Here is a 17,768-nt window from a genome sequence, read left to right as displayed (position 1 = left end):
ATTTACATAATCAAATAAGATGAAGTTCACAAACCATATCCTAAGATTTTTGTATTTCCAGGAAACAACAGCTCTTTCCTTAAGCAGGAAGCGGAAAAAACAAAAGTGTTACACAAAACCGGTAGGGTACAGCGGTTGAGGAACATGGGCTTGTTATCAGACAAACCCAAATTCTAACCCAGTCCTGGGACTTGGCAAATGCACGAACTTGGCTGAGTCACTTAAACTCTCCATGCTTCAACTGCCTCATCTGCAAAGTGGGAATAATAGTTGCCACTACAACAGAGGTTTTTATAAGGATTAAAATTAGATAATCACACAAAGCACTTGTAAGTACAAAATGTCAAGCAAATGTCCAGCCTCTGACTACAGGCAAAGGCTAAACTTCATCTGACCTCACGTTACCTCCCTGCACAAATTCGAAAAGCACCCAGTGCTGATTTATTCTTTAGGCAAAACACACCCAGGATACTGGGTCTTAATGTTTATCCAACCATTATTAGCAGTAGCAACAAAAGATGCTGTCATTTCAAGGTGAAAGTCATCCAGGGCACAATCAAGCAAAATAAGTTTAGCCTGAAGCTCAAACACACTTCAGTTCAAAACAGTCTCCACTGTACCTCTTGGCGCTCACGTACACACACAGCGCTTCAGTTAGGGAGACATGGACCTTCCTGGGTTATGGCCAGGAGAGCGTGGTGGGAGAAATAACAAGAAAGGCAACATTCAATCAAATGCTAGGGCACTTTCTTGGAGAATACAGCAGAGGACTGAGGCTTTCCCAAGGTTTAACAGGTATCCAGAGTGGATGGAGCACCACTGAAAATTGTGGCCGGGTTTTGTGATCCCTTCCCTCATCCCGGACAGACCCTGAAGAGACACCGCTTGAAGGCAAAAAGGTGAACAAAAATAGAGCACAACAGCCTTCCCACTTGTTGCTGAAACGAATTCCTCCACCTTTGAAAAGATACTCATGATAGCTTGCAGAGGGCTGCCCTCAAACAACAGTACAAATTGCATTTAAATTGGGAAACCAGCTGCTCCTTGATCAGTCATCCTTTTATCAACAACAGAACTTTAATTAGCCCCCATCTGCTTCCTGTTTTATGCCGCAAATCTTAACTTTCACCTGTTTAGACCAAACTGCAATAACTATACCCACAGTAAATAAAAGCAATTAACTTTTCATACAACATGCAATTAATTCTCATTAAGCTCATATTGGGCTATTCAAAACAGTACATAATTTTCAAATCAACTATTTTCCCATAAATAACAATGTTCTATAGTAAAAATTCAACAGAAACTCTCTCCCACCCACATCTTCTTGAATTTTTTCCATTAAGAAGGTTTTCAAGCTGTCTGGCTTCAATTTCCTGATTTTACTGTTAAGTATGCGGTCACTTCAGGTCATGTAACAACAACAGATAAATCTCAAAAACATAATGCTGACTTAAAAAAAATCAAGTTGCAGAATGATACCTATGTTAACTGACAACATTTATGTAAATGGGGGGGGGGAGCGCGCGCGGCGGCGGCAATGCACGTTCCTCTATAGGGTAGATGGACCCGCATGTATCAGCCCGGCCAGGAGGCAGACTTCTTGAAGGAAAGGGACCCTCCAACACAAGAAGGCTTAGAGCAAGATGAGTGACATCTGTTAAAACCTGGCGGGGTCATGTGGGTGCTAATTATGTTAGCCTCTGTGTTTTCCTAGATGTTTAAAATAGTGCACAAAGTTGTAAGATAAAGACAAATGGAGGATGGCCAGCATCCAGCAAGGGAAGGAGAGCTGGCCCCCATACTTTCTTGGCCCCACCACACAGGCACACACCCATGTGATTGCTGGGGCTTGAAAAGCCTCCCCCAAATGATTCTAATGCCACCCCCAAACTCATCCCTTGAGAAAGGCTGAGTAACAATCCACTCTCAAGGGCAGGGACCCTGCTCACTCATCTCGAAACTGCCCACACTCACCTACCTAGTCAGTACCTGAGATGTAAATATTATTTGAATAAATCAGTAGATAAGCAGAAGAGGATTCTTTGTTCTGTTATCTAGCCCAATAACCAAGCACATTAAGTCAATTTTCCTTTCCTGAAGGAGTCTGAACAGATGAGTAGTTATCACTCCAAACCAATGATCAGAATCTTCCAGAAAGTGTGTTGAAAACAGAAACACTTAAAGCCCTTGGCTCAGGGGCTGGGATGCAGCAGGTATGATGGAACGGGACCAGGGACCTGTATTAAAATACTCACCAGGTTTGGAAACAACTGGACTAGCTTAATGACCAACATTCCTTTCAGTTCTGATATTCTAAGAAAATAACTCAACTGTGTTATTTCATATAGATTCTGATTCAACAGCAAGAGGATGAAATCCCAGAATATTCTTAACAAGTATCTCCTATGATAGGCGAGTTTGAGAAATGCAGTGTTAGTGGTACTTTGGGTCATTAACACCAAATAATAAAAGGCTATTTATGAGTATGATGTTATTTAATAAATGCTTAAGAAAAGATGTTTAAAAATATAATTATATGCCAGTTCATTCTAAGATCAATTTTTAAATCATCATTGTTTTTCAGAAAGAAAAACAGAAGCATCGTTAGTGAATGAGGACGTGTCAACCTCACCTTTCAACTTCCTGGAATTTTCCTCCCCCGCTTTCCCCTTTAATATTTCCCTTGGACACACACACACACGGCCAACTTCACAATGGAGTCTTTACCAGATCATTGCTCCAGATACCAACAGGCCAGTCAGGGACTAGGTGGGAGGAACCCGACTGCAGCCTGACCACCCCTGCTTCAACAGCTCTTGCTTCACAGAGAAAGGGTAATGATTTCTTATCAAACACTGGTAACACCTAAAATTCCTTTACACTGACAACAACCCATCTGACTCCGGGGTGAAGGTGGACTTCACATTTGCTCTGAGGAAATGAAGAGTGGAATGTACTTTCATGGGATCAAAGATTCTGCAGACAACTGAGCATAGGTCAGATGCACCTGACTTAGGTTAATGCAGAAGAAAAGGAGCATGAAACCCCATCCACTGGATCTAAACCCACTGACAGTTTTCAAGGGTTGAATGCAAAATCTAAATGACAAGGAGGTCCAGATAAGTATAAAACTATCCTGGCTAGTCCGTCACATCAGGGCTCAAATCACATCAAACATCTTCTGGGGTCTTCCATTTAGTACATAATTTTAACTAGTTCCATGTTTGAGACCAATCCAAAGGGGCACTACTTTCTTTTTTTTTTTTAATTTTTTATTTTTACGTTAATCCCCATCCATTACAGCATTAGTTTCTGATGCAGTGTGCCATGATTCACTGTTTGTGCATAACACCCGGGACACACTAGTTTCTTAATTCAGCCCCAAATCCCTTCCATGAGCATCCAAGTGAATCATGAACTCCCTCCTCCTTGCTTCATGCTTGCGGGCTAGTCTTCCATATATGGATGCATCCACCTCTTCTCCCCCAACTCCACCGCTGTTGCCAGGACATGAAGGTCTTACAAGAATAAATGTGGGAAAGCCCCCAGGCCAAAAACTCTGGATTGTAATCCATAAAGCAGCAAAATCAATTTTGAGGACTGAGCATTTTGAGCATTCTTTAAAAATTAGTAAAATAGAGCATATCTCACACAAAAGGGCAAGTATAATACTAATCTGTAAAACTCTTGTATCACGTGTGTGCACATATGTACACTGAGTCATACTATAAAGCGGATTTCTTATTTTGCATCAGGCTGGGGAAAAAATTGAGAAAGCCACAGAAACAGAAAAAAACATACTACTTCCGAGAGGACATGCTTTCCCACTCTAGGGAAGGCTTACTGACAAAGCCCAGTCAAATGGTAGTACAGCTATGCTAGGGTTTCTGGAAATGTCCCATAACCTTGAGGGAGCTCCCACTCTGCACAGGTAACAGAGGGGTCTTCTTCTCAGTAGCCCACAAGGCCGATGTGCTTCTTTCCACCTGGAACAAGGAAGGATGAGCAATGGGAAAGGGTTGTGTAGTATCATGTTGGGAGTTTTTAACGAAGTAACTTCCAAGCAAGTTATGTTCTTATCAACAGAAGGAACAGGGCATGTTAAACCTTCACAGTGTGCAATTTTAAAGTACTATTACTTAAGCCTTTCATCTATCCCTCCATCTTTCCTTTGGGTGGGTGCAGCACAAGGAAACCATGGCTCAGACGAGCAAGAAAAAAATGAAATTTGGATTATGTTTACAGCCAAGGGAAGGAGGAAAGGAGACACGCTGAACAATCCTCTACTGGAAACATTGCTAAAGTGTTTTTAAACTGAAGATTATACCACCACTTAAGATATTTTTTCTCCACTATTTTGCCCAGCATATTACAAAACTGCATCTAGGACTGAAATAGCAGATTGCCTCAAGAGCAAATGACAATATTTGTACCAGAAATGTTGGCAACCAGCGGCACAGATGGGTTTCTGCACAGCAATCTTCAAACTGGGGCTCCAAGAATAACTCCACCTACTGCACCAATGCTAAACTGCTGAATCCAAAGTCAGAAGGGCTCATTATTCCATATTTTCCCACCACCTCCTTCCAAAAGGCACGTGTACCTGCCTGACCTCCTCTGCCTGGGAAAGGCTCAAAACACAGAAGAAAAGGAGAGAGGAGACCAGCGGGAGAAGCTCCCCAAGCATCAACAGCACTGGATGGTAAATGATCCAAAAGAGGCAGGACACAAAAGTGATGGTAAAATCCAGGTAGACAGTTATTTAATCTTCCCCTTCAAATACAAAAAATAAAAATAAAAATAAAGATTTATCCAAGTTTCATCTTCTCTCCAGGGTTGGGTACCTTGGTCAAATAAAAAGTCATTTTTGTTAAAAGACAAACGCAAGAATTGAGGGAGAAACTGGCACCAACCATAATAGTTACTAGGATGTTCCCGAAGGCTGTCAGTCAACACCTACAGCCCAGCTCACTGGATGAAAACCAAACCTCCTTCAAGTGCTTAAAGAAAACAGCCGCCTTTCAACAAAGGAGAGGGCACTTCCACGTCTATTCTTACCAACTGCCCACTGAGATGTGCTGTTGTTACCCTGTTCCTTTGCAATTTCTACCACATGGTCTAGAAAGGCAAATTCAACAAAAGTCTTCACTTAAGGAGACATTAAGTATGAAACTCTCGCAATTTAAGGTGCTGGCTTAGGCATGCACAGTATCCTTTCCCTGCCTCTGAAAATGGTAGGGGTTTGGAAATGGAAATGGGTCTCTGCCTCGGTGCAGACCATAGGTTCTTCCATAAAAAAAGAGAATCAAGGTACAAACTGTTTCAGGATATAACAGTGCTTTCTAAACTACCTTCAAATTATATAATGCAGAGTACAGAACACTGCATTTATGCTCCATATCCCTACATCTCCTATGGTACACAGAAAGCCTATAATCTCACAGATTAAATTCATTTAACAGAAATTTAGGGGTTCAGGCAAACAGAATCCCACATTTAAATAAATGTTAATTTAACCCTAAAGAAACTGAGAAAGGAAGATTAAGGTAGGCTGACGCCCCGCCTTTCCTCTCCAACTGATCAGTGTGTTCCTAGACAGGCTCTGGCTATAATTCCCTGAACTACACTTCTTAGCAGGGTCAGGTGAATCTGGAGAACAGAGCTCTTTCATTACCACTCCTGATTCACCTGCATCTGAATAAGCCAAGTGATGTCACAAGTGAAACTAAATTCCCTGCCAACCTTTCACCTTCCACTGAGTTAGCTAATTAAAACGAGGGTGTTAAACCCTCCACAATCGCCAAATGGCTCACAGAATCCCAAAGTTCAGATTCCCCCCAAACACACACCCCAACATTCAGCTTTGAAATATATCTTCATCCTTCTATTTGGATGAGTGTGTAAGATTAGGGTCGCGGGGCGGGGGGCAGGGCGGGGGGATTTACTCCCAAGCCAACAAATCACCCTAAGAAGACCCCCACTAAAAAGGGGTTGGGAAACAATTATGATGATTTCCCCTTTATCCACCTAATCTCCTAAACCACGCTGGTAGAAGGTACCAGCCTGATCGGGTGGTCTTCAACCAAATTGTCTCTAGAGAATTCACAATGCGTACCTATGGAAGCTTCCTTGGTAGAATAAACATAAACAGTCAACATAAACAGAGTCAACAAGAAGACAGTGACTCAGAAGTGCCACTGATGTGTCCACAGGACAGTCAAGGTAGATCATCAAGCAATGACTGCAAGAGTGTTCAACACTAAAAGAAACCTCATACTTCTGTCTATTCTCATAAACAGTTCAATCCAATTCTCATCAATTCTAAACAAAGAGACTGGCATGAAATTTACATTTTCTCCCCAATCAAGGCCTTCCCCACCAATGACATGGAATTTTAAAAAGAAAAAAAGAGAAAGACAAAAAACCACATAAACACAGCATTATTTTTAGAAACAACTTTCATTTCCATTTCAATTTACTTAAAATTTGAAACTTGCTAATAACAGAAATAGTATTTAATTGTCACTAAAACCGGAAGTTGCTGAAAAATAAAATATAGTGTTTCAGAGCAAATTCAAGGATCTGTGTTGTAAAATATTTGGTCTTTGTTACTCTCTCAGCATTCAATTTGTAAAAAGGAAACATGTTCTAGTTTGGTTAATTAACCACTAACATAAGTCAAATAATGAACATTGCTGCCTCCTAAATAAATCAGAATAGATTAACAGAATCCTTTGAATGTATTCGTGTGAGAGCACATTTCAAAGTCAGCCTGGTAACTCTGTCTGGAAGTTCAGAAGAGGAATGTGCTTCTGGATGTCAACAGCAGGAGAGCCTTCAGGAGCCCCATTGTTCCCGTGTGCCGGGAGCTCAGCTGTTCGGAACTGGCATGAGTCGAGACAGGAAGAGATGTCAGACTTCTGGGGCTGGTCACTAGAGCAGGACTGCACAAGGCCCGAAGCAGCAGATGTTTGAGGGGTGCTTGGAAACAGCAATGTGAAGACCTAAGTACTAGGAATTTGAAGAGCTACGGAAGTCTTACTTTTTGGCCATAATTTCCAATCAAGAAGTTTTAGCAGAAGTCTGCAATTTTGTCCTATGGCAACCTCTCTCCCATCTCTCCGGAGTGTTTGTGGCCCTTACCCAACTCCTCCCAATAACAACAGTATTATCTTTCAACCCCTAAGGCATGCCTGAAAACATAACAGAGAGATTCAAAAGCCATCATTTCGGTCCAAGAATGACTATTCCAGCACAATGACAAAGAGAAGCCCACTTAGATAAACAAAAAACCTATTTTCATAAAACAAGGAATTGGATTAGGCTAGTAACATCTAACAACATCTAAGCCAAATGATGCAAACAGAACACCAGGAGAGGAATTTATACCATGACTTAAATGCCACAAACAGGGAAATCCTCTCCTTGCTGAGACTCTTGGGTCCCTTCTTACGTAATGACTCCTGGCAGTTACCGTTCCTAAAATAGCTTTCTTTCCAAAATGCCCATTATCCAAAGGCCCACTCCTTCCAGAGTTAAACTAAAGTTTTAGAGAAGTGTTCATCTGTCAAGGGTGCAGAATGAAAACAGAGATTGCCTTCAGCGTGCTTTCAAGGTGATGCAGATGGGAAGAAGCATCATGTGTAGGGGAAGACAATGAGCAGGTAGCCAAGAAATCCTGCTCTGCCTGGTGTCACTAACCAGCCTGGTGACCTCGGGCATAGCCTTAACCTCTCTGCTACTCAGTTTCCCTCAAGTAAATGGATGGCCTCCAAAGACCCTTCAACTCCTTTAAAAGTCTGTCAGTCTAAAAAAAAAAAAAAAAGGACCCCACTTTAGTAATTCCACCCAGTCTGAGGAAACAGAGGGAGGGACCTAAGAATACTCTAATACTCTGCAGGACAGATACTAACTATTCCCAGTGGTAGCCCAGCAAGAACTGAAATATGTCAACTCGGACCCAGAACGAGTCTAAAGACGAACCAAACACCAGCAAAAATCGAGAAAATGCAACAGATAAAGGTTAGCTTTTCATCTCCACAGTATAGGTCACCCAGCAGTCTCCAAGTCCAAAACTTGCCAGGATGGCTCAGACTTGCTGGGAGTAGAAGCACGGTGGGGAAGTAGAGAGACACTGAAATGCCATTTCAGTTTAAGTAACATACCAGGAGCTGTACTGATGCCTTCTGTGCAGCCTTTTTCAAGAAAATCAAATTGCTTGGGGAGGGGAGTGGACTTAATTTAACTAAACATTTCACGAGGCAAATGACAATTTTTCATTTACCATTCCATTTTATATACTGGCCAGCAAAATCCTCTTCTACCTAATATCTACGGTCCTCTTCCTTTTATCCCTTTCTGATTTTTAAGGTGGTAGGTATTGCAAAAAACAATACATACGTTCTGCAAGACCTCTGGAGGTATGCAGCATGACTGATGGATGTAGGATGAGTGGAGGCCAAGAGGACTAGCAGTCTCGAGCTGAAAAGGCAAGAAGTTCACCAGAAGTCCATCGTTTCTACTCTGCAAATCAACTGAGAAATAAAGAGGCCCTTCAAAATAAAAAGGCCCTTCTGCCAACAAGTAAGGAGGAAGGCGGAGCCCTGACAAATCCAAGAGGGAATGCACACTTTGGAAGAGGGCAAGATGGTACTTTGCTGCTGAAGGATGGCACTTTGCTGCTGAAGGATGGCAATGACTTAAGATTATTTCCTAGTGGCTCCCTCCTTCCAGACACATAGCACCAGAACTAGGCCCAGACATGGTCCAGACAGACAGCAGCTCATGGACAAGGCAAGCCCCACAAAAGGAAGAAACCATCAGTGGCAAGGAGCTTCAGCCAAACTGGGCAATTCTGAGCAACCGAAGCTCCAGAGACAACCAGGAATGGAGGGAGGGACTAGTAGGTTAGTGTGCAAGGCAGCCCAAGGCCCAGAAGAGGAATCCCAGTGCTGTCCTTACCCAGCAGGCCAACCAGGTGCCGGGAAGGAAAGAAAGCAGAGTGAAAGCTGACAGAGGAAGCACCCAATGGGGCCCATGAACAGAGAAAGTATAAAACCATTAAAGGCCAGTCCCTTTGTAATTTTACTGTTTTGTTATTTTTGCCAACCCTTATTTCCTGTGACGCGTGCTGTATTTGATTGGAAAACTGGATGAAAAAGTCAGGAAATAGTTTCTTCTTCCTTAGGGGGCAAGAAGAATTGTAGCTCTCAAGGCCAACCTGAAGAGATACAGAGTCACTACTGAGCGACACCACAGAGTGGACAGCCTCTAAGATGCCCTAAGAATCTCTTGATATTCAGGCCCTATGTCATCTCCTCTCCTCCAGGCACTCAGCTAACCTAGGCCCCAGATTCCTGACCGCACAGAAACTGAAATAATGGTTGTATGTTATTTTAATCTGCTAAGTTTCAGAATATGTTGTTATTCAGCAATTGATGGCAAAAATATCCCATTTCATTGAAGCCTTTTAAGCAAGTGAAATTAGGATTTCCTTAAGTACAAAGCCATCCAACTCAATAGCAGCTACTCTTCTTATCTTTGGGCTCAAAGACTTCATTAGGGTGCAGGATCCTAACAGAATGACATAACGTAGTCAAGAGCTGATGCACTATGTTTTTTCTTAATATTCATTTGTGATAGGGTACCTGAGTGGCACAGTCGGTTACGCATCTGACTCTTGGTTTTGGCTCAGGTCATGATCTCAGGGTCATGGGATCGAGCCCCGCATTAGGCTCCCTGCTCAGTGGGGAGTCTGCCTCTCCCTCTCCAACTGTTTCTCCCCAGCTCATGCGCTCTCTCACTCTCTCAAATACATAAAACCTTAAAAAAAAAAAAGACACTCTCTCCCTCTCTGCCCTTCCCCACCGTTCTCTCACTCGCTCTCTCTCAAATAAATGTATCTTTAAAAACATGTATTTATGAGGCGCCTAGGTGGCTCAGTCGTTAGGCGTCTGCCTTCAGCTCAGGTCATGATCCCAGGATCCTGGGATCGAGCCCCACATCGGGCTCCCTGCTCAGCAGGAGCCTGCTTCTCCCTCTCCCACTGCCCCTGCTTGTGTTCCCTCTCTCGCTGTTTATCTCTCTGTCAAATAAATAAATAAAATCTTTAAAAAAAAAAAAGTATTTATTTGTGTTGAAGGAATGTATGTATGCGGTTCAAGATTCAAAAGAAGACCTCACCATTTCAGGTATCTGAATAAATGTACCCCAATTAAGGCCAACCTCAAATTCAGGGTTGCCCCCCCCACCCCGCTTTCCTTGCTTAACTTTTTTTTTAGTAGGCGCCACACCCACCATGAAGCCCACCATGGGGCTTGAACTCACAACCCTAAGATTAAGGTATGAGAGCTGAGATCAAGAGTCAGACGCATAACCAATTGAGCCACCCAGGTGCCCCACTTGCTTAACTTTTTCCAAAACACTTATCACCATAATATACTTCACATTATACTTAGCTAATCATTATCTATCTCTCCTGTTGGGATTGTAAACTCCACATGGGTATGAATTTTGCGAGTGTTTTGTACTGCTGGGTCTCCAGCCCCCAGGTCTATGTGTTAATAAGTACACGGTGACTCCATGAATAAAAAGGAGATATGGCGAGAAAAGTCTCTGCATATTCTTGACATGGTCACTGATGTAGGAATTCGTATATGACACTAAATTTAAAATACTTTTCATCCTGGATGTGTTACTTTTTACTTCTTTGAGAGCTCCAAAAGAAACAGGAGTTTTCTACAAAAACATGAATCTTGCCCTGGTGAATCTCAGAATGAAGACATCTGATAATAAAGGCCTTTTCCTTCAATGACTTTTGTGAAATTCTACTTTTGATAAGAGGTTCCAAAGCACATTTTTTTTAAAAAATTTTATTTATTTATTTGACAGAGAGAGAAAGAGAGCGAGCAGGGGGAGCGGCAAGCAGAGGGAGAGGGAGAAGCAGGCTCCCCGCAGAGCAGAATCAGACGCAAGGCTCGATCCCAGTACTCTGGGATCATGACCCGAGCCGAAGGCAGATGCCTAAGTGACTGAGCCACCCAGGTGCCCCCTTCAATGCATATTTTACCTTAAGTCAAAATCATTACAGATATTTCGAAGAGTGGCTGCATCATCTTTCCAATCATTGTATTGTTTAAGTCTTCTACGGGGAAAAAAACTTTAAAATTTCAAGTAACAAGAGAGGTTATACTCTACTTGTTTCAGCAGTACATATACTAATATTGGAACGATACAGAGAAGATTAGCATGACCCCTGTGCAAGGATAAAACACAAATTCATGAAGTGTTCCCTATTTGGGAGAAGGTACAATTTATAGTAAATTAAATGCACAGATATTAAGAGACGGTTGAGTTTGGCAATTGCATAACCCGTGGACCACCAGCCCAATCAAGAAGAGGACACTTCTATCACTCCTGAACGTTTCCTTGTGTTCTTTTCCAGTTGATCCAGCATTATTCAGACACCTGAAATGGTGAGGTCTTCTGGTCCTCCAACAATGGCAGCTTCTATTACGATTTTTATTCACCATAGTTTATTTTCACAGTTCTGGCACTGCACATAAATGGTCATATTTTAAAAAATTAAAAAAACAAAAAACAAAAAAAAACAGGGCTAGCAACACTAAAAAACAAAACAAAACCCAAGAGGCCGTGCGTACCACTGTGGTATGGCCGGTGTTACTCAATCTCTCTTACTCCTCATACTGTCCCCACAACCTGCTGGTTGGGTATCTCCTGGGGAATGCACATAACTTAAAACTATAGCGAAGACGACTCAAAATTCTTGGTTGCTATAGGTCAATAAATAAGTTAACACTTTGCAAGTAGATTAAATGAAATAAATGATTAGGCTTGCTGAATGCTCGCAGACTGACATCTTCATCCAATAACACCATGTACATATTACTCTTCCAAGCTGGGGACATCATAATGTGCAATGCCCATCTCATTTAAACCTCATGCTACTCTCACCTCCTCCTCCAACCGCTCTCAGATGACTCAACACCAGACAAATTAATTTGAGAACCTGTGTACCTGGTCCTCCGTGGGGGGGTAGGGGGAACTATCAAAACTCAGGATACAGAGAAAGTTGCTTCCTGTCCGCAATTTGCTTAGTGAATCAGGCCTACAGTAGCTTTCAGGGAGTTATCTTAAATTCTGAAAAGCAACAGATCAATCCATATTTCAAAGATCCAGAACAAAGAACGTTCGCTTTTTGAACAGCAGTGAATGCAAGGCAGAAGAAAGGCTGACAGAAGGATGCCTAGGTTTCTACATGCCTCAGGGACATTTTCTGAATAGCTCCAATTCAACGACTAGAACTGTAACATCAGCTGAGCTCTGCCTTGGATGTGAGCTCCTGAAGGACCAACACTACGTCTTACCCTTGTTTGTCCTTCTGCAGGACTTAGCAGAGTCAGGAAACCAAACTTTCCATCACCAGAAAGAATCTACAAGTTACTCTCTCGTTGCCAGTTTCAGTAACCCCAATTCCCATTTTCCCGTCCCTTTTCTTACTTTACAGTGATGGTGCACCCCTACTGTCCTGCCATGAAATATTAAAGGAGTATATAGGGGGCATTTCTGGGTCTCCCATTATTAAACATAATTAAAAGGTACATAGCTTATGATAGTACCTATCTAATTAAGCAATAATTTCACAGCCTACACAACAATTACGTATATAAAACTGAACACTGCTAAAGTACCAACTATGCCTCAAGAATAGAAGGAAGCATTTTGAATAAGACTATTTAAAATCTAAGACTGAAGATGAAGGAGGAGTACGGAATCTCGAGTCACACATATAATACAGTAATTAGAAAACAGTTCACTTCCAGGGTCTTAAGTGCCACTTTACAATCATTCCAAGATGTTACTGTTTTCTCCTTATGTAATGTTAAAAAAAGCTTAGCAAGATAATTATACATGTTGTAAAGAAAAGCTTTTACCACCGCAGAGTGTGCTTAAAAATATTTTAAGTTTGAGGCATCTGGGTGGCTCAGTCGGTTAAGCATCCAACTCTTGCTTTCAGCTCAGGTCATTGTTCAGGGTCCTTGGATCGAGCCCCATGGGGCTGGCTCTGCGCTGGGCATGGAGCCTGCTTAAGATTCTCTCTTTCTCTCTCTCCCCCTGCCCTTCCCCCCATCTTAAAAAATATTTCAAGTTCAAATTTGAACCCTGGTAGTAAGTATATACAAACTACTGGACATTCTGACCTATGAGCTGGTTCTATTTATACCACAAGAAAAGGGAAATTTTAGTTTTTTGTTATTTGCTTTTTTTCCCCCAAAATTTATTATATAAAGAATCCTCTGGCTTCCAGTAAAATCTACCGCAACATAACAAAAATTCAGGCCTTTGGATCCTTCTGACATCCTTCTTTACTCCTTAATTAGATGTTTCATTGGCTTTCAAGTGAAACTCAACTACTGGCTCTGAGATCATTTACATTTACTTAGACATTTTAAGCCGCCCTGTCACCATTATAGAGCACTGCTTAATGAGGTCCCCTTACACAATGGCTGGCTTGACAACAACCCACAGTTAATACTAAAATGATCCAAGATTTGCTACTTTTTCTGAATTTAAAAAACTTAGCCTCCTCCCTAAAAATAGGAGGGGGAGAGGTATTATTTCATAAAGGGTGCTTCTACTTGAAGCACTTCCAAGAGAACTGTATAATCAAGTGGAGACTTAATATGAATTCAAATAAATTCACAAGTTCAACTCTCAGTCCTTGAACATGGAATCTCCCTCCTCCTTGACAGTGCACAAAAACCACACACTGATCACTTCTAGGCTATTCTGGAGTTTGTGTGTGAGAGCAGAAAGAGCCTAGCAGAAGGCAGGGCAGCAGGGGTGGAGAAGGAAGAAAAGAGAAGAAAGAAGAGGTGGCAGAAGCTCGGGCAGAAGTGGCCGCGGGTCATGAAGAGCTGGCTGGAGAGGGTAAAAATGAGGCTCTCCAGAGTGTAGGAATCCCAACACCTTCATTTTGGGGGTGAGGAAACAGAGGCCATGGTCACAAAGCCAGCAAGTGACAGGAGTCAGGCCCAGGTCACCTGCTGAGAGGGCAGGATGCAGAGACAATAAATGAAGAGATAGAGCAGCTTTCTTCTCGCCTCACACTCCCCTCTAAGGAAGAGCACAAGAGGGAGGCAGGAGAAAAGGTGTGCAGCTCAGGAGGAGCCACCTGGCTGTGACGAATGGTTAATGGGCTTCTCTCTTCAGTGCGATCGACATGAGATATTATGTTTGTAACTTGGTTGAGATTCGTATACTCTCAAGAGGCCAAGATTAACTCCTCTCCCCCAAATAAAGGAACACCCCACTAGCTTTGCATTACAAACGGAATATAAAGACAGTATAGAAAAACTGAGACGGATTAAAAAGTTTAATAAATAATTCACACTTTGCTAGAAATGGCAAGATGCCCCTTGATGCTAAACAGCCAAACCTGACTTTCTATTCCTTAGGGCCTGGCTCTAAAATATAAAATTTTATACTTGAAATGAGCTTTGTAGAGAAGAAAAAAACTTCCATTCAATAAGCCTAACTATTAACTTGGAGGGGGTTGAGTACCATAAAAACCAGTGCTTCTCATACTTGAAATGCACAGGAATCACCTAGGATCTTGTCAAAAGGCAGATTCTGATTCAGTATGCCTGGGACCAAGACTGAGATTCTAACAAGCTCCCTGGTGATGCTGATGCCATCAACCCCACCCATGAACCACACTTTAAGTATCAAGGCCATAAAAAACACGAGATATGAAAGTCACATTTCAAGGTATGTTTATTTCACAACTTGGTCTGCTAGCTACAATACAGTGACATTTGAGTTCTTCTCCTTCTGGTGATTGACAGGCTCTGTAGAAATATGAACATAATTTTGGGGGGGGGAGGGGAGGAAGGAGTTTAAGTCCAATTAAGTATAAAAGCATTGTGATTATCTAATACAACAGAATTTACTCTGGGCTCAGTGAGGAATAGCATAGTCTATGTGTTTTTTCATACAACAAAGGACAATAAAGGTTGATAGTTATGGAATCTGATTTAATTCCTCCTGAGGGGCCAAATGGACCCAGTGTTCATTTGCACGAAAGCTCATCTTTCCTTACCGAAAAGAAAATTAACGCCCATTTGCTCTCAAATGCGCACTGCGTTGTTTTCCAGGAGTACTGAGGCTTTCATTCTGACAGCCCACTGGAAAGCCTGGGCCAAGACAATGGAGCTGGGTTGTTCTAATCCAGGTACAAAATTAGTAGTAGTATTACCATTTCTATCCATGGTCTCATGTGCCTTAGTGAAAACGTAAGCCTTCTGAAGACTACCTTAAAGTCTTTGTGGGCTAACCCATATTTGAGGAATAAAATTTTAAAACCTAGCCTTAGGAAGCAATGTGGCTTTCTTTAGAAATCTTTACTCAAATGTGTGCCAGTTACTAGTTATACGACCTTAGGTAAATTACTTAACCTTTCTGTTTCCTCCACTATAAAATGAGGACAATAGCCACCTAAGGTTCCAGTAAGATCATGTACTTTGAGCTCTTTAGCAGCTCAGTGGTTGGCCCAGTGGGGTTCAAGGGCAGGATTATCACTGTTACGGTCAGGGCCACCTTCTCCAACTGAGCCAACCAATCCCAATTCGCATGGTGCTAAATACAATCCCTGCTAGGCTCTGTTCTCAGCCGGCTTACATTCCAAGCCAGCAACACATGTAAGTCACACCCACTTTTTAAACACAACATAATTCTTGATTTCTGTGTAATCATCAAGCACTAAGGTATTCAGGAAAGAAAGTCTGCAATACGTACAACCGTTCTCTTCACTGTCCCCAATGCCATCTCATCACTCACTAATCCTTCCCTGTCTTCCCTCAAGTTAGCCTCAGTCTGTCTGAAGACAGCACAGCATCCCAAAGCACTCCCCCAGCAGGGTGTAAGCAGGAATGGGCTGCTTTTTTTCTGCCAGTTTAGTACTGATCACGTGGGCAGGACTATTTACACAAAGCAAAACCCTGGAAGACCATTATTTACATATGTGTGTGTGTGTGATTAATACTTTAAGGTCCATAGTCTTCCATACATATTATCTCAATCAATCCCAACAATAACCCTGTGTATTTGGGATCACTATTCTTATTACTACAGATAAAATCTCACAGAGTTTAATACAAGAGACAAGTTCATGGCCACCCAGCCTTCCTGTGCGTTCTCTTAGTCTATAAGAGATCTCCCCAGTAAGAAGGTGGCAGGGAGGTGAATCATCTTTGTTATTGGAACCATCTACATAATTCAATTACATTCGATTCTGACAGAGACCACTGGAGCCCACTTTTATCAGTGTGAGCTGCACCCCTCTAAGTTATCAGGGTGTAAACCACAGCCCACCACCTGGAGGCCCTTAATCATAGTTTTAAACAAGGTCTCCTGGGCGCCTGGGTGGCTCAGTAGGTTAATCATCTGCCTTCCACTCAGGTCATGATCCTGGAGTCTTGGCTCAGCAGGGAGCCTACTTCTCCCACTGCGCTTCCCTCTGCTTGTGCTCTCCGTCTCTGTCAAATAAATAAAATCTTTTTTAAAAAAAATTTAAACAAGGTCTCCTGTGTCAGAATGAAAATGGCAACGCCGCATCAAGGTTGAAGCCAAAACCCTGCCTTTTGCCCTCGGTAATGGGTCCTGCCCTATAAAGAACCTTCCCTTGAGCTTGCGTTGGTCCCTTCTGCCAATTCAGGGCCAGAAAGCAGCAGCCAGCCTTGGAGCACTCACATGCCTCCTGAGGATGGCAGAGGACCCTGTTCACCAGTGTGAAATCTCTCTCTCCCCCTCTCCTCCCACCCCCTCTGCCCACACACCCTTCTTGTGCTCAAAGGGCCTTTTCAAAGGTATTAGAGGTGTGCTACAAAATCTTCATTAAGTAATTTAATAATGCGTGCGTGTACGTCAGTCCCAAACAGAAAGGAATGTGCCCAGGAGCCAGCAGGCAGAGGCGCATTCTTCCTGTTGCCCTGAAACTGCAGGCAGCCCAGTAGCGGGCTGGCGGGCGCTGCTCCGGGGACAAGCCCTCTGACAGCACTGCTCTCCCAACATCAAAGGGCTGGACCTCATCTTCCATTTGTAACCTGGGTTTTTCTCAGTCTCAAATCATAGCCTGACAGATGTTAAAGGCTGACAGGGTATAAAATCATCCTCTACTGAGTCAAGAATATGACAAGCAAGACGGAGCAACGGAATAAAGGAGGTCCCAGTTCAGAGAAGGGGAATGGAAATCTACCCGCAGTGAGCGGGAGAACATGAAGTAGTGAAAATGGCTCTTTAAATGGCATACCGCACAGTGGTGGTTATTTTGTCAAGTACTGTTCATGGAATATGGTGACAAATGGGGAAGGACTGTGTCTTGCCAGTGGTATTTAGTTCAGTTTTTCTGGTTTTTTATTTTACTTTATTTTTAAGGAGGGGCAGTCACAAGAGATTCCAAGTTATTTTTAAATTTCTTTCCCTAAATATTCTGATTGAATTCATGATCCTTTCAACGAATACAACATTATTTTCAAGAAGGAACAAAAACAAATTAATGAAATAAGCCAGTCTGGCCCACTAGCATGAAAAAAAAAAATCACATAACACTGAAACTTTAGAAGAAGAGTCAGTACTTTCTTGAATGGATTCTTTCGGGAATATTTACACATAAAATATGGCTCACACGGTCACTATCCACCCAAACTGGTGAAGCAGTTTTTATGAACTAAGTTGTTCTTGCTTTG

At 42.4% G+C, this 17,768-nt stretch overlaps 1 protein-coding gene and 1 non-coding gene across 2 annotated transcripts in view; one reads left to right on the top strand and one right to left on the bottom strand.

Annotated features, from left to right (window-relative positions):
* FOXO1 (forkhead box O1) overlaps window positions 1-17,768 on the bottom strand; it is a 93,937-nt gene that overhangs the window by 18,096 nt on the left and 58,073 nt on the right. The gene's annotated exons all lie outside the window — the stretch shown is intronic.
* LOC116631869 lies at window positions 11,196-11,302 on the top strand. Its single transcript, XR_004299307.1, has one exon. It is a non-coding gene; the product is annotated as a U6 spliceosomal RNA (small nuclear RNA).

The sequence above is a fragment of the Phoca vitulina genome, unplaced genomic scaffold, assembly GCF_004348235.1.
Source record: "Phoca vitulina isolate PV1807 unplaced genomic scaffold, GSC_HSeal_1.0 scaffold5, whole genome shotgun sequence".
NCBI lineage: Eukaryota > Metazoa > Chordata > Mammalia > Carnivora > Phocidae > Phoca > Phoca vitulina.
The sequence above is the reverse complement of the archived record's forward strand: the minus strand, read 5'-3'. Positions and strand labels throughout refer to the sequence as shown.